The 23,099-nt window shown below is 39.2% G+C and overlaps 1 protein-coding gene across 5 annotated transcripts in view; it reads left to right on the forward strand.

The window, feature by feature from the left end:
• The window catches only part of atp10d (ATPase phospholipid transporting 10D), a 218,547-nt gene that overhangs the window by 40,389 nt on the left and 155,059 nt on the right, over positions 1-23,099 (forward strand). For 2 of the 5 annotated variants that reach the window (XM_072568569.1, XM_072568579.1), the window contains one exon: positions 18,497-18,576. The exons of the other annotated variants lie outside the window; for them this stretch is intronic. The gene's annotated coding sequence lies outside the window, so the exon portion shown is untranslated. The remainder of the gene's footprint in view (positions 1-18,496; positions 18,577-23,099) is intronic. 5 annotated transcript variants of the gene reach the window in all.

Here is a 23,099-nt window from a genome sequence, read left to right on the forward strand (position 1 = left end):
TTGTATTCTCTATTTGCCAAAGCTATCTCATGTCCACTTTTTGCCCTCCTGATTTTCCCTCTTAAGTATACTCCTACTACTTTATACTCCTCTAAGGATTCACCTGATCTCTGCTGTATGTGCCTGACATATGCTTCCTTCTTTTTCTTGATGAAAACCTCCATTTCTGTCGTCATCCAGCATTCCCTACACTTACCAGCCTTGCCTTTCACCCTATTGAGAATATACTGTCTCTGGATTCTTGTTATCTCATTTTTGAAGGCTTCCAGTTTTCCAGCTGTCCCTTTACCTGAGAACATCTGCACCCAATGAACTTTTGGAAGTCCTTGCCTAATACCGCCAAAATTGGCCTTCCTCCAATTTAAATTAACTTTTAGATCCTGTCTATCCTTTTCTGTCACTGTTTTAAAACTAATAGAATTATAGTCACTGGCCCCAAACTGCCTGTCCTGTCCTGTCCATCCCTGAGCCATGTTTTTGTAAAGGCTATGATACCCAGTCCCATATTCCCAACCATGCCTTGAGTTAATCTACCTTTACCTGTTAGGCTTCTTGCATTGAAATTAATGCAGCTTAATTTATCACTCCTACCTCATTCTCTGCTTTGTTCCTGCGTGCCCTTATAGTGTGCTCCATTTCCCAACTGCACCAGTCTCCGACTGATCTCTTTTTTTCACTATAGTCCTGGGTATGTCCCCCTCTAGCTTAAATCCACCTGAGTGGCTACAGCATATCGCCCTGCCAATATATTAGATCCCTTCCAATTCAGGTGCAATCCATCCTCTTTATACAAGTCACTTCTGCCCCAGAAGAGATTCCAATGATCCAAAAAGGCGAGTCCTTCACCTCTGCATCAGCTCCTTTGCCACATATTCATCTGCTCTATCCTCCTATTCCTACTCTCGTTAGCTTGTGGCACCAGGAATTATCCAGATATTACAACTGTTGAGCACCTACTTTTTAAATTCCTGCCCAATTTCCTGTATTCTCTCCTCGGAATCTTGAACTTTCCTCTTCTTCCGTCATTAGTTCTGATGCATACAATGACCTTATGTTGGTCCCTCTCTCCTTGAGAATATTCTGCACCTTCTCTGAGGTATCTTTGACCCTGGCACCAGGGGATCAGGAAACAATTCTGATGTCTCATTGTCGGCCACAAAAACATCTGTCTGTATCTCTGACCAGACAGTTTCCTATCACAATCAATCGCTTGGAATCTGACATACCCCTCATTATTACATTAGTGCCTGTCTCAATACCTGAAATCTGGCTGTCAGTGCTACTTTCTCCTGAGAGTCCATCACCCCCTATATTCCCCAAAACGGATGGGGATAGCCACAAGAAACTCCTGGACTACCTGCCTACTTTTCCCACCTGTCCTGGAGGTAACCCATCTCCCTGACTGTGTCTACAGTTTTTCACCTTCCTGCAACTGTCATCCATCACATCCCCCAGCTTCTGTAAATTCCTGATTTCCTTTAACTGCCACTCCAACCGATCCATGTGATCTGATAGGATTTGCAACCGTACACACTTCCTGCCAACATAATCATCAATTACATGGAAACTCTCCCTGATCTCCCACATTTGACAGGAAGCGTGCATTACTCTACAAAAAGCTATCCTTGCACCTTAACAGCCAACAGACCGAGAAAATAGCCCAGTCTTATTATCTAAAAACACTACTCCAGACTAACTTAGGACCTTTTTTATATAGCTTTAAAGTTTAAACAAGAGACAGATCTCGATAAAACATATGATCAAAAAAACCCACTGCATACACTGTTGTAGATTTACCAAAAAAGGTAAGCTTACAAATTAAAAAAAAAGCCACTTAACTGTTCCCCTGCTGTGTGCTCCCTCACTCTAGTTTCTCTAAGGCCAGCTGTGAATTTCACTGTTTATTTTTCTTAGAACAAACTCCTATGTTCAGAGATGCTTGAAACTAAACAGCAGAGGCAGTCAGCTGTGAAGGTTCACTGCCTCCTCAAACAGCTGTGCAGGCTTACTGATGTTTTTTTTCATCTCCCACATGGCCCCTTGATATTGACTTGGCCAGATTTCCCTTATTGTGAGGAGCTGCTGTGTTTATCTGAATTGTTTTTAAGTGTTATTGAACCACTTGTACTGATTGTGCTTTTTTAAAAACTTCATATATACACAAACACCAAAAGAAAATCCATTTAGACAAGGCTGGTAGTTGTCCTGCATAATATCCTAAAGGTTGTGCTTATTCAATAGTACTTCATCATCAGAACCTTTGAACGAGTGTCCTTCCCATCAGATCTTGACACCACAATACAGTATCCTTGAAGCACCAATGGTGTGAAAGGGATCATTAATCAAATCATTCTGGAATATGCTTTTGTAAAGAAAATGTTTTTTTTCTTTAGAGATTCATCCTAAGTAGCACTCTAACTTGGTACTCACTGCTCTACAGTTGTTCCTATATGTACGTAGAGAGAAGCATCAATTCTGGCAGAAGACCTTTAACTCAGTGGAGATTTTTTTTTGAATTTCTGAAACATGTTGATTCTCTCGTGCAAAGATCTGTTGCAGATCCAGGACTATGAGCTGAGGGTTGCAGTAAACCATAAGGCAGCTTCAACAAATGTTCAAATAATTAAAAGGCCACAGCCTATCTCCTTCTGCTCCAACGTTCCTCCAATTTTTATTCTTCCTATCATTCATCTGAGTTCAGAATGTAGGATGTTTAAAACAGAACAGAAATCGTACAGTGAAAGCTGATGCATGTGGAGGGCTTCCCCACAATTGAGCAGCCACACAGCTTGCAGAGAACATTGCAGTGTTGGTACACTGAGAGCCTGGCCCTATAGGTCTTATCCCTTGGGTTGAAATATAAAATGTAAATGTACTGAGGCACTTCAGTGGTGTGTGTTATATTGAAAGAAATTGAATTGAATAGGACTTTAAATAATGTCAAATTTAAAGTGTTATATTGATATAACTTTACAAAATTGTAATGAAAACTGTATTAGGTATTGGTTCCAGAACCCCTCCCCCCATTTACTCATGTACTGTAATAATACAGGATTGACTGAATTTACTCAAAGCTTATAGAATTTTACAAAATACCCAGGAAGAAAATATTTGTAAAATAAATATTCAGTGTGTACATTAAATGATCTTCTGAAGATAAACAGAACAATCATCATAGGTGAAACAACTCCTGCCATGTTCTAGTGCAGACCTGGCCAGAGCAGAATGAACCAACATGTTCTTTGAACCAACCTTGTAAGTTGTTCTTTACAAACTAGTTCAGACTAGTTTCTTTTTTCTAAAGCCTATCTGTGGGATTAGGAAGGAGAAATTTGTATTTGTTCATTTTCTTGGCTTCAATTCAATCTGGTTAATCTCAAAGGGAAGTATTTTTCTGAGAGTGTGTGAATATTGTGGACATGTGCTTGTGGGACTTCTTTGGAGACAGGAAGCTAAGAATGAACTAAAGTTGTTTCTAAGTTTCAATTCAACCATTTTTAAAATTTCAATCACTGCTTCTGCTCTCCTCTGGTACTGCCTGGACTTGCCCAGCGGTCCTTCAGGTGACTAATCTTGTTGTCTAGTCATAGCGTGTGCTAGATGTTGCACTAATGCTGTATAGTTTTCTTTTTAAACTAATAAATCTGCAAATATGAGATTCTTCCAAGATGCTAAGTATGTTTGAGAAATGACCATTGAGGGGACCAGTAATATTGTAAGTTAACTCTGTATTTTGAGATCAAATCATTATTGCGTATTTGTTAATAGATAGCAACATCTAAGTTTCTGGGAATTATGTTTTTACTTGCATTTGGTGCAAGTATCTCAACAAAATTAGTATTCAAGATTGAGAAACTCATGACATTAATTGAATAAAAGCAGGAACAGTTTACCAATGTCCATTTCTATGTTTATCTCTAAACTAGTACCCAAAACAGATGATCTGGTAATTCACTTTATTATTGTTTGCGAGGTCGTAAGTGCTGTATTTTCAAATTGGCTGCTATGCTACCTACTTTGTAATAATGAATTAGATTTCTAAAAAAATGTTGCATTGACAGTGAAAGTATTGAAATCTTGAAAGGCACTATATAATTACAGGTATTTATTTCTTTCCAAATCCAAGATTGGGCAGGTCATGTCTGACAAATTTGATTGAGTTATTTGACAAGGTGATACAAGTGGTGCATGAGAATAATGCTGTGGATGTTGCATATTTGCACCATTTGAAAAATGGTGGCCTGTGGCAGGTTGGTTAGAAAATTAGAAATGTTTGGGATTGATGGGTGCTTGACAGCATTGATAAGTTAGCTAAAAGAAAGGAAACAGAGGATAGGCATTTCTCGGATTGGAGAAGAGTTGGAAATGGTGTTCCCCAGGGATCGTTGTTGGGACCCCAGTTTTTCTGATATTATGTAAATGATTTAAAGATGAATGTTGAGACTAAGATCTCTAAATTTGCAGATGATGCTAGGCTAGAGAGAGAGTATTGAATTGTGAGAATGAAACTGAATGACTTCAGAGGGATATTAGCAGATCATCTGGCAAATGAATTTCAGTGCAGATAAATGTGAGGTAATGTGTTTTGGTGGCAGAAACATGAAGAGACAATATAGACTCAGTGGTACAAGTGTGAAGGGAGTACTGGAGCAGAGAGACCTTGGGGTTCACATGCATAGTTTTCTGAAGCCAAAGGAAAACAAAGTAGAAGAGAAGCAGCTGCTGTTGCCAGACAACACAGAAAGGAATATCTGGTTGCAGTGATTCAGTAGGTAGGTTTCACTCCGAGAAATAAGGTCTGTCCCAGCAGGGTAGTGTTGCTTAGTGTCCAAAGTAGTCTGGGCTGCAATAAAGTCCTAAATGCCTTTAAAAGTCAATAAGTGAACAACTCCACTGACTGAAAAATGACTTTAACGAATCCATATTAAGAAATGTATACTACATTAGCAGTTTATTTAAAAATCTTGGGAAAAGAAATTCACTCAATGCTACGTTATTTAGTTAATACATAAATATGTTGAAAATAAACAGACTAGTGTTTTTTGACAATATAATTAATTGAATACAGAATAGTATAGCACAGGATCAGTCCCTTCAGTCTACCACATCTGTGCTGTCCATAATGGCATTTAAACTAATCCCATCTGCCCGCATAGGATCTGGATCTGGATACCGCTATTTGCTGCCATCTCATGTATCTGTCTCAATGCCTGTTAAACGTTGGTAACACATCTGCTTCTACCATCTCCACTGTGTAAACAAGCTTTCCTCCTACATCTCCCTTGAACTTTTCCCCCCGTCACGTTAAGCCTGGTATTTGACATTTCTACTGAGGGGCGGAAAAACTCAATTATTCATCCTATCTATACCTCATAATTTTAAATAGTTCTATCATGTTCCCTCCTTAGCCTCCAATGCTCTCGTGAAAACAATCCAAGTTTGTCGAATCTCTCCTTATACCTAATCAACATCCTGATAAATATTTTTGAACCCTCTTTAAAACCATCTTTATAGTGTGCGGGGACCAGTATGGTGCACAATACTCCAAATGTTACATAACTAAAGTGTTATACATCTGCAACATAATTTGTCAATCTTTATGTTCAATGCCCTGACAGTTGAAGGCAAGCATACCGTAATGCCTTCTTTACCACTTGTGTTGCCACTTTCAGGTCTTGACTCCCAAAATTTCTCTCTATATCAGTGCTCCTCAGGGCGCTGCCATTAACTTTCCTCTTGTGTTGGGCCTTCAAAAAAGGTAAGTAAGATATGTAAACAAGGCAGGAGGGCCTGGAGGTGAATGTACACTTTAGACTTTAAAGGTGGCAAGATGAACAAGATGGATATTTTAAAAGTTACACAGGAGGCAAGGCATTGGGCATAAAAGCAAGGGAGTTATGGGACTAGGTGATTTACAAATGAAGAGCTTTTGCCTGAAACGTTGAATTTTTCTTTTCCCTGCTCCTCGGATGCTGCCTGACCTGCTGTGCTTTTCCAGCACCACACTCTTGACTCTGATTTGCTTATGAGTCAATCCTACGCTCAGTTCTCCATGCCTTACAAATTTATGTTTTCTCTAAGCACTTTTGTAGGATATCTGCAATGCAGAATTGGGCCATTTGGCCCATCACGTTTGCACTGACCTTCTGAAGACCATCCCATCCAGACTCAGTCCCTGACCCTATTCCTGTAACCTGGTATTAACCATGACTAATCTGCCTAGCCTACACATCCCTTTGGTGCAATTTAGCATGGCTAATCCACCTAATCTGCGTATCTTTAGACTGTGGGAGGGTCAGAGGAACACCCGGTAGAAACCCACGCAGACAGAGAGAATATGCAAACTCTATACAGTCAGTCACCCAAGACTGGAATCAAATCTGGGTCCCTGGCACTAAGAGGCAGCAGTGCTAACCACTGTGCAACCATGCCACCCTTCAGTTGTTCACCTCCGCCTCCTGATTTCAGTTTCTGTCATCATTATTTTCTTTTTCTTATTTGGACTGTATCCTTCTAATTTTCCTTCTTCAGCAAGCTGTCATAACTGAGAAAATAGCCAAGTTCAATTTTTTTGTCTTTCCTTGATATTCACTAATGATCTTTTCTCTTCCACCATTCTGAGAACTTCATTGTTGTTGTCTTTTATCCAACTAATCTGCTCCCAGCCTTTTTCCAGAATGACATTTCATGAATTTCTATTATTTTGGATACCTCCTTTACTTAAGCCCCATGTGTCAGCCTCGTACAACAAAGGTACTCTAAATCTTTGAAAATTACAAAATATCTAAAACTATAGACACAGTAGATACAGGCAAGATGTTTCCCCTTGTTGGAGAGTCTCGAACCAGGGGGGCATAACTTAAAAAATTGGGGAATGCCATTTAGATCTGCGATGAGCAGAAATTCTTTTACTCAGACGGTTGTAAATCTTTAAAACTCTCTAGGAGTGAGAGCTGTGGAAACTCCATTTTCAGTATGTTTAAGGTACAGATTGATACAATTCTGATTACCAATAGCATAGAGATTTGTGGGGTGGGTAAGAGGCATTAAAATGTTCAATCTGTCATGATGGTACTGAATGATAGGGGAGGCTCACAATGGGCTGAATGGCTTACTATATTTCTATATCACAGTTTTGATTCTTAAAAACTCTATTCATTCTTGTAACAAGCTATTTTTGATTGAGAATGCATTATTTGCCAATGCTCTGATTTATTTATGGCAGTAACAGACTTCTGACAAAACATTTTCTGCGTGTTTAAATTGTGATATCTATTGATTTTTAAAATATAGTTATTCATTGTTGCATGTGGATGTTGTTGGCTGATCCAACATTGCCTATCCCTATTTGCCTTTTGAACTGTAAGGTTTGCTAGACCATTTCAGAGGGCAGTTGAGGTTTTAAATTACAGATTTTTAAAATTGATTTCAAATTTCACCATCTGGACCCAGATAGAGCATTTTGATCAATTCAGGATGGGCTTATTTTGGAGGGAATGTTGACAAGATCTTGGGGAGATTTGTTAGAATGAGGCCAGGGTTGAAAAATGTCAGTTATAAGCACTGGAGTTTTCTTCTTAGAAAACATTAATGACTTTGAGCGTGAGAAAGAGAAATTGTTGCTGGTGGCAGCATGGTAGATATCCAGAGGTTTAGATAATTAGCAAAGAAACCAGAGACAGTATAGAATTTTATTTATGATTTTGAATGCACTGTCAGAAAGGATACTAGAAGGCAATTCAATAATAATTTTCAAAATGGAATTGGATAAAGAGTTGAAAATATGTGAGATTTGTAAAAAGTGTATGTGAATGAGACTCTAAAAGGCAGCTGACACAGAATAGCAGCAGCGTTTTTTGACTTATAAGTCAGAATTGATTTTTATGTCCTCATTTTGAGTTCCTTGTCAAATACAATGTGGACTAGTGTATTTTTTATATCAAGTAATTTGGCAGTTCTCATTATTAGTTGAAAGTCAAATGCTGGATTCCTGAATCATTTTACTCTTGGTGCATATAGATTTGAAGTATGGAGCCATTAGCATCATGGTCATATTAAAAAGACATGGCATTCATGAAAGTGTATCTGGTAGACTTTTGTTTACACATACCATAATTGATTCTATAACATGTCATGATTAAAAAAAAGCATGACTCTTCTGCCTTTCCTCCATTACCAGATCTGAAAAGAAATTATGAGATAACCTGTCATAAGGCCCCAGGAGCAGAATTAGGCCATTCCACCCATCAGGTCTGCTCCGTCATTCGATCATGGCTGACATATTTCTCAACCTCAATCTCATTCTCCTGCCTTCTCCCCAAAACCTTTCATTCACTTACTAATCTAACATATCTATCACTGTAATAAATAAAATCAATTGATTTAATTCCAAAGAGCCATGGATGTCTAGAAATATTCAGAACTGGATAAAAAAGGAAGAGACATATAACATATGAAAATAATTCTTCTTTAAAGTCAAATTAAAGAGACTGTGGAATATTTTTTTATTTAAATCTGCTTTAGGACCCTGATTAGGAGCATAAATAACTTATTTTGATGCATTATGCAGTGATCGGGAACAGTTCTGATGAAATCAGTGTTTACCATGTACTTTGTATGGTATGCATGGTAACTCTAAAATGTGCGCAGAATAAATGAGTTACATAAATTTATAAATCAGAGGCCCTTCAAGGCAGTGTTTTCAAACAAAATTTGCTGCCAAGCCACATTGGATATGAGGATAGGTGTCCAACAGGTTGATCAAAGAGTTGAGTGAAGGGTCATCTTGGAAGGGGGGAGAGAAGAACATTCCAAAGCTTAATGCCTCATTAGCTGGAGTCATTGCTGCTGATGGTGAAGCAATGATAATTAAAGATATGCAGGAGATGTAATGAAAGAAACTATGTAGAAGATTATGAAGAGATTTGAAAATGAGGAGCACAGATCTGATGACTCTATAACTTCGGACACTGACGGTAATATCTTAGTTGATCTAAATTTTTTGTAGAGTGGAAGATGGGAGCTCAGCAATTTAGGCTTTGGCATTTCAGGTCTAACATTACAATAGCATAAATGGAGACATCAGCATCAGATAACATGACTTAATCTCTGCCTCAATTATTGCTCAAAAGTGAGCACAGATGTTTTTGTTGATGGACAGCATGCAAAGTCAGAAGATAAACTGTGTCTAGTGTGGTATTAAGATTGCAACTATTCTGAGTCAGTCTTGTTCTGACCAGTTGAGGAGGAGTGATTGGTTCCTCTTTTTTTAATCCTCTGTCAGTTGCAACAAATACTGTTTTTAAGCATGCAGTTATTGTGTTTCAGTTAAAACTTTAAATCAAAATGAAAGTCAAATTCCAAGGTTTTCTTGGTGAAGGAAAGACAAATTTTATTACCTACTATCCTGAAGAAAAAATTGTGATGTGCACTCAAACGCAAGTAATGAGCTTAAGGGTATCTGTGTGGACAGGGAATTAAAGGCACTTGCAATTTTGAGTCCTTGAGTTGTGAAAGTGAAACCCAAATCACAACTGTTTAGCTGTTATCCTATTTCCTCAGGGTGGCAAAACTCGCTGATTAACATTTTTGTCAAAGATGGTTTTCTAAAGTTTCTTTCGAGCACAGATTTCTGAGATCAAGAAAGAGGGAGAGAAGAGTTTTCACTACCCTTGCTGTTAGCAGTTCATGATGCTTTCTTTCTCTTGTTGCTCAAAGGGTATTTTGTTATTGAGTAATTTTGCAGAGCCTGATGGCAGTATCTTTGTTTCATTACAAGCGTGAAGTTATGAAGCAAATGTAAGCAAAACCGATCTAATGCCAGACTGTTTGTGTTCTTAACTGAAATGGTAATACCAAAGAAGCCGGTTTTGTATATTCCATGTGAATTGCCTGGGCTTGTCAGGTGATCACAGCAGTCATTTGGGGTCAGTAGTTCCCTTTTAGAAACTGTTTTTGCCCTTGAAAGTCTTGGGTATTGCAACCACAGTTCTGGTGTTTGTGTAAATCCTTTTTGCTTTGCTCCCATGTTGTGCAATTGTAATGTAAATACTGTATAGCTGAATCTGATATAACTGCCAACATGACAGGAAAGAGATGGGGTGAAACTTAGTTGATGGAGGGAATCTTGGTCTATTTAGTTTAATTAGTTAATTCAGACCTGATTTTCACTCAAATTAGGTGAGAATTTATTTCAGAATTGTATTATTTCTTATTTTTGGAGTAAGAATGCATCATTTAATCATGCGTCGATAAAGATCGGAGAATAATTCTATGTATTCACAAGTTATTTAAAATTCCTGCCAATTGACATTCCAAAACTCAGTGTATTTTTGAACCTAGCATAATTGTTTATAATTACTTTTATGGTCAGAATTAGGCACAATGTGTGATTTCTAGCAAAAAAAAATGCCACTTAAAATGCAGGTCAGTTGAACAATACAACTGTATTGTTCTTCTCTCCTTCAATATAATATGCTGTGAAGTTCCAATCAATACTTTAAAAAATTGATACAAACAAGTTATTTGCTACAACTCGTACGAATTTTGATATTTGGAGTACAGACGAAATCAAGTCTCTGGTAAATACCTAATTAAATTTGAAAGGCATTAATCATCTGTAGCCTCCCCACTACTCCCCATATACAGACAACAAGCAAACTAATGTCATTTACAAAATACCTTGCAAGAACTGTAACACCAATACATTGGACAAACAGGCAGAAAACTAGCCACCAGTATACTTCAACACCAACTAGCAACAAAACAACAGGATTTGCTCTCACTAGTATCCTTACATACTGATGAAGAAGGACACCACTTTGACTGGACAACACATCCATCCTAGCACAAGCCAAACACAGACACGCATGAGAATTCCTAGAAGCATGGCATTCCAACTGGACCTCTATCAACAAACAGTGTGGACTTGTTGGGCCGAAGGACCTGTTTCTACACTCTAGGGACTCTAATCTAATCTAAAACACATTTGACTTGGATCCCATTTACCATCCCCTGAAAAAAAAGCATAGCAAATGATGTCACCAGAGGAAATGACATCACCAGCCCTGGAAAACTCAAACATATAAATAGAAACCGGGTTACATCACCAGTGCTTCATTCAGAGGCTCACTGAAGGTATTACCTAGTATGGTGATGAAATGTCTGAAAACGAACCTTCCAGCTCAGCGAGCAAGCTTACATCCAGAACCTCAACCTGAGCTATAAATCTTATCAAAACTTGCTCCCCACTACGCTTGACCTACTCCTATTTGCCCATCAGACCAACCGATCCATGTCAGATGCCATATACTTGCCTACACTCCTCCCTAGAACATCTTGACACCAAGAATAGCTATGTAAGAATCCTACTTATTGACTACAGTGCAGCCTTCAACACTATTATCCCCTAGAGAAGCCCCACTGTTTGCAACTGGATCCTGTTTCCTGACCTACAGGCCACAATCAGTGAAGATTAGGGACAATATTTCATCCTCACTAAAACTCAACACTGGAGCCCCCCAGCTGTGTGTACTCAGCCCCCTACTGTTCTTACTGTATATCCATGATTGTGTCGCCAAATTTCCAGACTAATGCCATTTATAAGTTCAGTGAGGACACCATCATAGCCGGTCGAATCTCAGATGGTGACGAAACAGACTACGGACCTGGAAAAATGGTGCACTGTGAACAACCTAGCTCTCAATGCTGGCAAAACTAAGGAACGCATTATTGACGTTTGGCGGGATGTTACTCATGCCCCCCTACACATTAACAGCACAGAGGTGGAACAAGTGGAGAGTGTCAAGCTCCTGGGAATGGTCATCAACAACAAGCTTCCTTGGATTCTTCATGTGGATGCACTGGTTACAAAGGCCCAACAACGTCTCTTCTTCCTCAGGCAGCTGAGGACATTTGACATGACGACAAATACCCTTGCCAACTTTTATAGGTGCGCCATCTCGAGCATTCTGACTGGATGTATCAGTACCTGGTATGGCAACTGTACCATTTAAGATCGGAGATGGTCACAGAGAATGGTGAACTTGGTCTGGACTAACTCAAAGGCCAACCTTTCATCTATAGAATCCATCTACCAGGCTTGCTGTCGAGGAAAGGTAGCCAGTGTGAGAAACAAAGCCCACTCACTTCAATAATTTCAGTCCGAGACAAGATCTGAATCAGTAGTGTCATTTATTTTACACTTGCAAGTGGGTGTGATGTCCACTGTCTACAAGGCAAGGGACATACACACACCAAGTTCAATTCATACATAACATTTATATGATTTGATGTCTATTGTTTTACACTGCTCCCTCCCCTGTTTACATCGTCCACTTCCCTAAGACCGGCCCCCATTACCCCTGTTTATCTCTTGCCTTGTCTGTGACAAAATGCTTATTCCTGGCCTCACAAGGCTGTTTGACCCCATCCTGCTGTAGGTCATTGTTAGGCATATTCTTTCTTCATCATTATCTACCCCCTTCATCTGTGCCTTTCCCGAGGCCGTTCTGATCCCTATGACCCTTTTAATTGGGGTTTGTTCCTGTGTTTTTGTAAAAGTGGGAAGCACATGTTTATATCTACTGTTTGTACAGGCGTATCTAGCTTAACTTCATCCCCTCACAACATCTTATCTACTTGCCCATAATGTCTACCTTCTGACATACAGTTTTAGCTAATACAAAAACAATTATATATTTCCTCCACATTGTTTCCATTCTTGTTGACTCAGCTCTTGGCTAAAACAATTACACACTGGTGTGAGTTCATTTTACTTTGTAAGATGGAATTGCAGAATTGCAGAAGTAACATTAATTTACCTATATCCCACACCAGCATTCTCAAATATCCATCCCACCGTGGCAATGTTTTTCTACAACCTCTACCATCAGGGTGAAGTTACATAAGCTTGAACACAAGTACCAGCCGCTTTCGAAACGGTTTCTAACCTACTGTTGTTAGAATACTGAATGGACTCAGAAACTTTTAACATTCGTCTGTACCTATGTTTTGTTTTTGCCATTGTCTACCTATTATTTACTTATCTATGCTACTTAACTATTGCTTGCAAGACAAAGCTTATCACTGTGCATCGGTGCACGTGACAATAAATTCATTTCAGTTCGAATACTGACTTGGGTGAAGATACCTATTAATTATCTATCAAATTTACAAGTTTCATTGTATAGTGAAGGGCCAACACCTAAAGACTTAAGTTTTCAGACTGCCTGATTCCATGCTTCATAATAGACAAAAGGAAACTTAGTGGCCGTTATCAACTTTCCATTGTATCACAATGGCCTCCATGTCCAACTTAGCAGTGGTCTAGTGGTTGAAGTTAGTTTCCGGGAATGTACCCTTAATACCTCAAGATCCAGTATACCTTTCAGAGCCACCAGTTGATATCCAGTCTGAGAAGCAGACTCTGAAACTGTAATGGGCTAAATAATTTCGCTGCTTGATGATTACAGCTAGTTTCAAAGTTTGCTTGAGAACCAACTTATTTGATATTCAACTAAAAAAGCTCAGTCTGTTGTGAACCCTTTACAAGATCCTCACTTCAACTTTAGATTATTATATTCATTCAAGTAACCATTGGCTGCCATATGGGAGAACATTCAAGGAATTAACTGTGATGTACAAATGTGTTTGTTCATTTCTACATCCAGTCTTTGAATGTAAGTGTGTGAGAATCAATAACCTTCCTTATTTGACCAGCAAGCTTTTGAGTGTTTCAATGTTTTAATTGGAATACACATTGCAAAAAACGAGAAGGCACATTTCCGTCTCGACAAAATATTTCTGATTATGGGCAGTTAGAAAATGCATACATTCTGTCCATGACAATGAGGAAACTTTTGAAGCTGATTATTTGAGTATATTTTAAGGCAAGGAAAGATAGATTTCTGATTGCCAGTGGCGTACAGTGTTATGGCCCCAAGTTGGGTAAAAAGCAGTAATCAGCCATGATTATACTGAACAGCAGGGCAGGTGCAACTGGCTGAATGCCGTATCTTTGTTCTTATGTTCTGAATACATAATAAAGATGACCTGTAAAAGATAAAATGTTTTTGCTTTAATTAGCAGAAAAAAACTTTGGTAAAGGAGTAGGGTCAAAGCCTAAACACTACCTAAGAAAAGATATACAGGTTCATATCATAGAGGGAGTGCACCAAAGGTTCACCAGGCTGATTCTTTGGGATGGTAGGTGTTTTCACTGAGGAAAGGTAAAAGAAATGACTACAGATGCTGGAAACCAGATTCTGGATTAGTGATGCTGGAAGAGCACAGCAGTTCAGGCAGCATTCAAGGAGCAGCGAAATCGACGTTTTTTGGGCAAAAGCCCTTCATCAGGAAAGGTTGAGTCAACTAGGCCTTGTATCCACTGCAGTTCAGAAGAATGAGGGGGGAACCTCATTCAAACATACAGTCGGTTCTGCTTTAATGTGGTCGCTCTGTTCTCATGCAATTCCGTTTTATAAGAAAATTGTGCAATAACAGCAGTGGCTCAGTGGTTAGCACTGCTGCCTCACAGTGCCAGGGACATGGATTCCAATCCCGCCTCGTGCAATTGTCTGTTTGGAGTGTGCACATTCTCATTGTCTGCGTGGGTTTCCTCCTGGTGCTCCGGTTTCCTCCTACAATCCAAAGATGTGCAGGTCAGGTGAATTGGCCATGTGAAATTGCCCAGAGTGTTAGGTGCATTAGTCAGGGTTAAATATAGGGTTGGGGAATGAGTTTGGTGGGTTACTGTTTGGAAAGTCATTGTGGACTTATTGGGCCAAATACCCTATTTCCATACTGTAGGGAATCTAATTTAAATCACCATTTAAACTAATGGGGCCGGAATCAAGTAATAATCCATGTCTTCAATTCATCAATCACATTAGAGAATTCGCATTAATGAAACATTGTTATAGCAGAATGACTTGTATAAAAGGTTGACAGGGTGGCACCAACTGAATCCAGGGATAATACTTCCCCTGGCTAGGAGGTCCAGATTTCAGGTTATGCTGCATGCCATTTTGGACTGAGATGAAATTTTTTATCATTTTATATTGAAATGGAATTCTGTTCCATAGAAGGCTGTGGAGGCCAAACCACTGAATAAATTAAAGGAATAAGTAGATTTCCAGAGCCTAAGGGTGTCAGAGCAAGTGTAAGTTAGACATTGAGATTGGGGTTCAGTTGCGATCAAATGATGAAAAATGCATTTTAATTGTGCAGTATGATTGTAACAACTTCAGTAAGTGAAGTGGAGTTAGTGACTCTGAAATGGAGTTTACAATGGACACTGAAAACAATAGCTTCAGTTTTCCCAATATGCAGTTGGAGAAAGCTTGTCCTCATCTATTCTGGATGTTGGACAAGCAGTCTGATAATGTTAAAGATGTGGCATCAAGAAAGGTGACAGTGAGGTATGCTGGCTATCACCAGTATACCGATGGCATTGGTGGATTTTTAGGATAATATTGTCATGGAATAAATTTAATAAGAAGTGTTTTTGAATTGTAGCCACTATTTAATGTAGGAAATTGTGGCAGCTAATTTGTGCAATGCAAGCTTGCACAAGCAGGTACATCGTGATGACCAGATCATTGTTTTAGTCATTTGAGCAAGGGGTATATATTAGTCAGAGCACCAAAAATAGCTCCCTTTCACTTGACAAAATAGTGCTTCAAGATCTTTTACGTTTCCCTGAGGGCAGATGGAACCTCAGTCTAATGCTTTGTTCAAAAGAAGGTACCTGTCAAAATACAGCATTATCTCAGTTATGCAGTGAAACATGCTCAAATCCTGGAGTGGGTATTTCTGAACCAGATAAGCATTAGGAATGCAGCTGCACGACCAAGCAAACGCTACCACAACAAATGAATGGACACCACACAACAATCACCAGGCAGGGGTGTTCCCTCACAGTTGGGGAACATTTCAGCAGTCAGGGATATTCGCCTCGGATCTTTGGGTGACCATCCTCCAAGGAGGTGTTCGGGACAGGCAACAATGCAAAGTGACCAAGCGGAGGCTAGTAGCCATGTTCAGTACCCATGAGGATGGCCTCAACCAGGATCTTGGGTGCATGTCACACTACAGGTGACCCCATTAGACGCACTCTCGCGCGCGCGTACACACACACGCGCGCACACACACTTAATCATGCAGACCTTCTCTCATACGTACATACATCACCCACGCATGCACCCTCTCACAGGCATATATCCCATCTCTCTCTCTCTCTCTCTCTCTCTCTCTCTCTCTCTCTCTCTCTCTCTCTCTCTCTCTCTCTCTCTCTCTCTCTCTCTCTCTCTCTCAGGTGCAGGTGCATCATTCTTTAAAGTTTGTCACATATTAGCAGGATGGTTAAAGAGGTATTTGGGGTGCTTGCCTTCCTTGCTCAGTCTTTTGAATATAGGAGTTGGGACATTATTTTGAGATTTTACAGGATATTGGTGACACACTATGTCCAGTTCTGGTCGCCCAGTTATAGGAAGGACATTATGAAGCTGGAGAGGATTCAGAAGAGACTTACCAGGATGTTGCCAGGTGTGGAATGTTTGAGTTATAAAGGAAGGCTGGATAGACTTGGACATTTTTCACTGGAGTGTAGGCAGTTGAGAGAAGACCTGACAGTTTATAAAATTATGAGAGATATAGAGAGAGTTGATTGTAGTTGTCTTTTCCTTAAGATGGGGAATTTCAAGATTAGGGGCAAGTTTTTAATGTAAGAAGAGAGAGATTTTAAAAAAGGCATGAGGCAAATATTTTACATTAAGGGTGCTTCGCGTGTGGAATGAACTTCCTGAAGAAGTGGTGGATGTGGGTAGAATTATAATGTTTAAAAGGCATTTGGATGGATACGTGAATAGGAATGGTTTGGAGGGATATGGGCCACGAGCAGGCAGGTGGGACGAGTTTAATTTGGGATTGTGTTCATCATTGACTCATTGGACTGAAGATCTGTTTCTGTGCTGTATGACTCTATTAGCCTGTTGGAAAAGTAGTCAGTGAACAATTTTACATAGAACATCTTGGTGTCATATCCTGTGTAAACTGTGAAAAGTTTTCTTTGGGTTTGGTGATGTGTGGGAGCCAGTTCACTTAAAAGTCTCCTTGCCCTGGTTTTTCTGGATTTGTAGTTGAAGTTTTGTTTTGCAAATATAAATCAGGCTGTATCATTTTACAGCTACATTTTGTACAAATATTATGTCCACAGTGAAAGGACAACTGCTCTGTGAAAGATTGGAAAGATAAATGAAGAAATGTCTTTTGTTTTCTCCACCTGATATATGGGTACATAAGTCTTCTAGCATTTGATTTGGGTTCAGAAGATGTATTCTTCAATCTGTTATACACTGTAATCCAGTTCAGAAATCTGGAATGACCAGTTGTCCTAAAGTGTTTTTGAGCAGTCTCGGGCAACTCTATTTTTACTCGTTGCTACGACAAATCATGAAATAGTGAATGCGATGGCCTTTATGATTATTCTAATAGCTGTGCTTTAAATGAAGATTTAACAGCTTTTCATGATCACTTATTGTGGTTAATGCTAAAAATAAAATCAGTTGATAATGTATTTCAGCTCTGAATATGTCTTTCCAATTACCTTTTCCTTTCCTTTCTATACGATACTTGTTTCGCTATTCATCATAACTTCATAAGATCCTATCTATTTTGATGAGAATCTGACTTCTCTGCCATGATTTATGCCATTTCTTTATCTCCGACCCTAGGTACCTCAGCCCATTTCTGTTCCTGCTGTATTTCTATGCTGTATAAAATTTGCTGACCCATAACTCCCTGACTCAGTCCATGTTTGCTCAGATCTTTAAAACTGCTTCCTCATTACCAGTGACATTTCCTGTTAATTTCATTGTACTTCCTCTCAGTAACTCAAATGGTGTTAATCTGGTCATCCTATTTGGTGTTATCTAGAGTTTCATTAGGATTGGCCAATCCCCATCCAGTCTCTTAGATGGCTTTTGCTACCGTTTTCTTTAATGTATTCTTCTGCTGAACTATGCTTGAACTCTGTAAGTGGTAGGGGATGTGAAACTTATGCTTTATCCTCAGCAATTTACACACTTCCTTAATCACTTGTCCGATAAAATATGTTCCCTGATCTGAAACCATTTGCAATGACATGCCTTATCTCGGGATTTTCTAATGGCTGAACAATCTCCTGTGAAATAGGTTTCCACTGACATTGCAAATAGTTAATGATGGCAAAACAGTAGGTATTTCCCTGTGCATTGGGACTGATCCATTGAAATACTTTTGTCTACTGCTATTATCTTGTGATGGCAACTGGTATTATTGCTCGACTGTTAATCCAGTGACTCAGGTAATGTTGTTTTGGGGACTTGGTTCAAATCCAGCCATCGTGAATCATGGAATTTGAATTCTGGAGAAAGAAAATCTGAAATTAAGAGTCGAATGATGATGATAAAAATTGTTGATTGTCAGAAAAAAAATCTGGTTCACTTTTCTCCTTTAGGGAAGGAGATTGATGTTATCTGATCTATAAGTGATTCGAAAGCAAGTTGGACAACTCTTAACTGCCTTTCAGGCAATAAGGTATGCATAATAAATGCTGGTATAGCATGACTATGACTAAGAAAATAAAACCTATGTCCTGATGGTTCAACCTGCAATCTACATTGATGTTATCACCTACCTACAATCCATCCATGTAACTTCTCTTGCATGGCTTCAAAGCCTTCTTTTAGCAGCTTTAAGAATATTTCATCATTCTGTTGATCTTTCTATCCTGAGAACTGCACATTGTGCAGACTGAAAACGGTAGCAAATCTGTTACTGACTTATCGTTTTATTTTGGGAGATGGATGTTTTATGTCTTCAATTGATCTCCCCTTTACCCAGCTTTTCCATCTCCATTCCTTTGAACTACCTATTCCCTTATTGGACTTTGTGATTTTTCTACCTCAGGCCATACTTTCAGATGATCTGGCATCCTATTCCAGAGACCGCTTTACCAGGACATGCATATCTTTGGGGCACATTGAGTGAAATTCCTGCACTTCACTCAATGTAGTCCAGAATTCAATGTATCACTCTGATGTTTGAGCTGTTATAGTCATAGAGATGTACAGCATGGAAACAGACCCTTTGGTCCAACCCGTCCATGCCGACCAGATATCCCAACCCAATCTAGTCCCACCTGCCAGCACCTGGCCCATATCCCTCCAAACCCTTCCTATTCATATACCCATCCAAATGCCTGTTAAATGTTGCAATTATACCAACCTCCACCACATCCTCTGGCAGCTTATTCCATACCCATACCACCCTCTGTGTGAAAAAGTTGCCCCTTAAATCTCTTTTGTATCTTTCCCCTCTCACCCTAAACCTATGCCCTCCCCGACCCCAGGGAAAAGACTTTGCTTATTTACCCTTGTCCTGCAGTGAGCAGTGTCTGTTTTTCTCCGGAATAAATTTGAACATGTGTGACCTTATCGATCGTGCTTCATTGTTCTTGTCCTTCACTCGATTCCTCCTTACTGTTAGGTTTCCATGTTTAAGACATTTTTATTTCGATATCATGGTCATGGCGGCTAACTTTCCTCAAGGCAACAGGTTTTCATATGGGAGTGGGTGTTTCCCATACTTGGCTGCTGTTTCTTCTAAACTCTGTCAATCAATTTTCTCCTTATTGTTTGTGGCAGGCGTCACAGCCCTCACCATCTGTGTTTTTTTTCCTTGACAGTTGTATGGCATTTACATTTGCTCATCTGCAAAGCTATAAATATAAAATGATAATCATCACTGTCCGTTTTTGTTCTTTACCTTTCCTTTGATCTATTCACCATTTTTCTCTGTCCCTTCGGAGTATTTCTGCAAGTTGTTAATGACTTTTTCCTGGTGCACCACAATGAATCGCGTTATGAAACCCTGTCATCTCCAGTTAAGCTCTATAGCATCCTCTGCCCTCTGTTGAAAACACCCTTAGTCTTTCATTAAGACTTTTGCCTGTCCTGTGTGGTTTTAGAACCTAAATCTGCAGGCTTCGTCTATTTTGTTCTGTTAACAACAGCTTTTGGCATTCAAAAGAGCTCCTCCAGTTCTTCAAAAGGTAAACCAAAAGCATTTGATGAAACAAGATCAGGTACAAATTATTATTTTATCAACAGCAAGTGAACAGTAAATGAAAATTTCGCTGACTTCGTTCACCCAATCTCACATCTCACCTTCATTTAAAAAAAAGTGCTCTGTTTGTAGACTCTAATTTTAATCTGCATTCCTGTCTAGACAACCATCAGTTGCAACCATCAATCACTTGATCTTACTTTTGCTTTTAGTTTCCAGTTCGTGGCTGATAAGCTGTCCAATCTTTTCCATAAAACCTGATTCTGTTGTACATGATTACAGAAATTAGAAGGCTAATTCGCCAGCAGCTCTGTCAACTCATTCAGATATTTTTCACATTATCCTGATGAGTAGAACCATCCACACAATAATTGATGTGAACTTGATTGTCTTCAACATGACAATCAATTTCTTACCCATAGAGACACCTCTGGATAATGGACACGATGGCTGAATCTTACTTTTGTTTTTGCATAGAGATGTGTGGTGATTCTTGCCTTGACACCCCAAAGTTCTCTCACTGTGTCTTACCAAACTCGCCTCCCTAATTACCTACTACATCCTAGGTGTCTCTCGTATTCAGCTTCCACCCCATGTTACCCGGTGCTGATCCTGGAACAGCCCACCACACACTGACAGCACAGCAAACACTGTCAGCCCAGACTTGCCCTGCACGGTGCATGTGTTTACCCTGGACGGTGCATGTGTTTACCCTGGACATGGCAGATAGCAAGATCTCAGGGCCTGACGTGTATATGAAGTGGAAATCAGTGAGGGGAACTGTAATATACTTGAATGAATTAGTATTGAGAGAGAGGAGGTATTCACAGTTTTTATTTGAAATTGGATAAGCCACTAAGTCTGTTTATAATGCATCCTAGTCTGCTATATGATACAAGGGAGGAGATTGAAGGGGCTCTTAATAATTTATCCTTAATTAATAAATTAACTAAAAGAGTAAGGGAATAAACATTGATGGCAGGATCCTAGGAAATACAAAAAGACAAGATGTACTTGTTTGTCCATGGACCCTTGAAGGCAGCAGGGCAGGTGGATAAGACGTTGAGAATACATATAGAAAGCTTTCCTTTGTTAGTGAAGGCATTGAATACAAGAGCAAGGAGGTTATGATGGAGCTATATACAACATTGTTAGACTATAACTGGAGTTGTGAAGGACATGATTACTCAATGGAGGGTACATAAGACATTCACCAGGATGGACTGGAGCAATTAGCAATGAAGTGAGATGAGGTTGGCTGGGATTGTTTTTATTAGAGCAACGAAGATGAGAGGGTATCTGATTGAGTTGTGCAGGTTCTGAGGGACTTAGGGAGTATTCAGCCAGTAACCAGGGGGCACAGTTTTAAGGTAAGGGGGCATGAGATTTATAGCAGATTTGAGCAGAAACGTTTTTGCCCAGAGAGTTGAGGATCAGGAGCACACTGTTTGGAAAAGGTGGTGCTTGAATCCTTAAGACACTTAAGAACTATTTTGATGAACACTTGAAATGCAATGGCATATAAGGCTTTGGATCATGTGGTGAAAAACAAGATTAGAATGGATCGATGTCTGTTGACCAATATTGGTGTGATGAGTCAAAGGCCTCTTTCTGTGCTGTAAAAGCTCTCTATGCTCTCTGTTGAGAGAGAAATAGAGTTAATACTTTGAGTCCAATGCTGCTTCTTTGAATCTCTAACACTCTTATGGATTATTTTCATTCATTCTCTGGATGTGGTCATTGCTGGTTAGGACAGCATTTATTCCCAATTTATAAAAGGCCCTAGAAAAGATTATACTGAAAAGAACATCTGTAGTCCATCTGATAATGCTACCAGACCTATTGAGTTCTTTCAGCACTTTCTGTCATTGTTCTACAAATTCTCAGTTATTGGGCAATTCCTCATGATCTGTCAGCATAACCTTAGCAGAAGTGGGTGTCAAAAGGTAATGTGGGTACACAACAGAGAATTTGATTCCACATTAAAGATCAGCCATAATCTTATCACGTGACAAAGCAGGTTTAAGAAGTTAAGTGATCTACCTCTGCTTCATATGCCCGATGGTACATCTATTGGTAAGTTGTCTGAATGTAAAGGCATTTGGATGGGTGGCAAATGGGACTATATTTATTTAGGATAGCTGGTCAGCATGGACAAGTTGGACCAAAAGATCTGTTTCCGTGCTGTATATCTCAATTTGGCTTAGTTAAATTATCAACCATTTTATTCCATGGACTTGTGACACTTTTCCCTGCTTTAATGCTGATCAAACTGATTTCATTTAGAATTGTTGCAACTGTAGGTTCTTAATCAGCCTTGATTATATTTAAGTTTGGTTCCCAGAAATGATGTTTCACTTGACCCCAATATGCTACATTTTCTGAACCACTTAATGATGAAGTTTAAGCTTACTCCCATTCAGAAAAAGCAAGGGAAGTGGATCATGTCATCGTGACCAAAGGCACACTACAAGATACCAATGTGAAAATAACAGTTAGGCTTAAAAGTATTGATGCTATAGGGTGTGATGTACAGCAATAATCATGGATGATTTAAGTGTGTATAAATTAGATAAAACTAAATGGAAAATTGAAAGAACAAGTGTATAATTCTGCAAAACATAGTGCTAAGTCAACAAAGAATGGACTAAAAACGTATAAGGAAGAAAAAGCTGGAAGAAAATGAGAGAGAGCTGTGTAGAAATGTAAAAATATACCATAAGAAATAGATCAGAAATAGGTTATTCAACCTATCTCATCTGTTGAACCATTCAATGAAATCACAGCCTATCTGATAATACTCAACTCCACTTTTCTGTTTCAAATCCATAATCCTTGATTCTTTCTGTCTGTCTTGACCTTGAATATATTTAATGGTCCAGCCTCATTATCTGCATTTCCTCTAATCTTTGTGTCATCCGCAAGCTTACTGATCAGAGTACCTACATTCTCCTCCAAATCTGTTATACCGAAGTACTGATTCTTGCAAAGCA

This window comes from Chiloscyllium punctatum, chromosome 1 (assembly GCF_047496795.1).
Source record: "Chiloscyllium punctatum isolate Juve2018m chromosome 1, sChiPun1.3, whole genome shotgun sequence".
NCBI classification, from domain to species: Eukaryota; Metazoa; Chordata; class Chondrichthyes; order Orectolobiformes; family Hemiscylliidae; genus Chiloscyllium; species Chiloscyllium punctatum.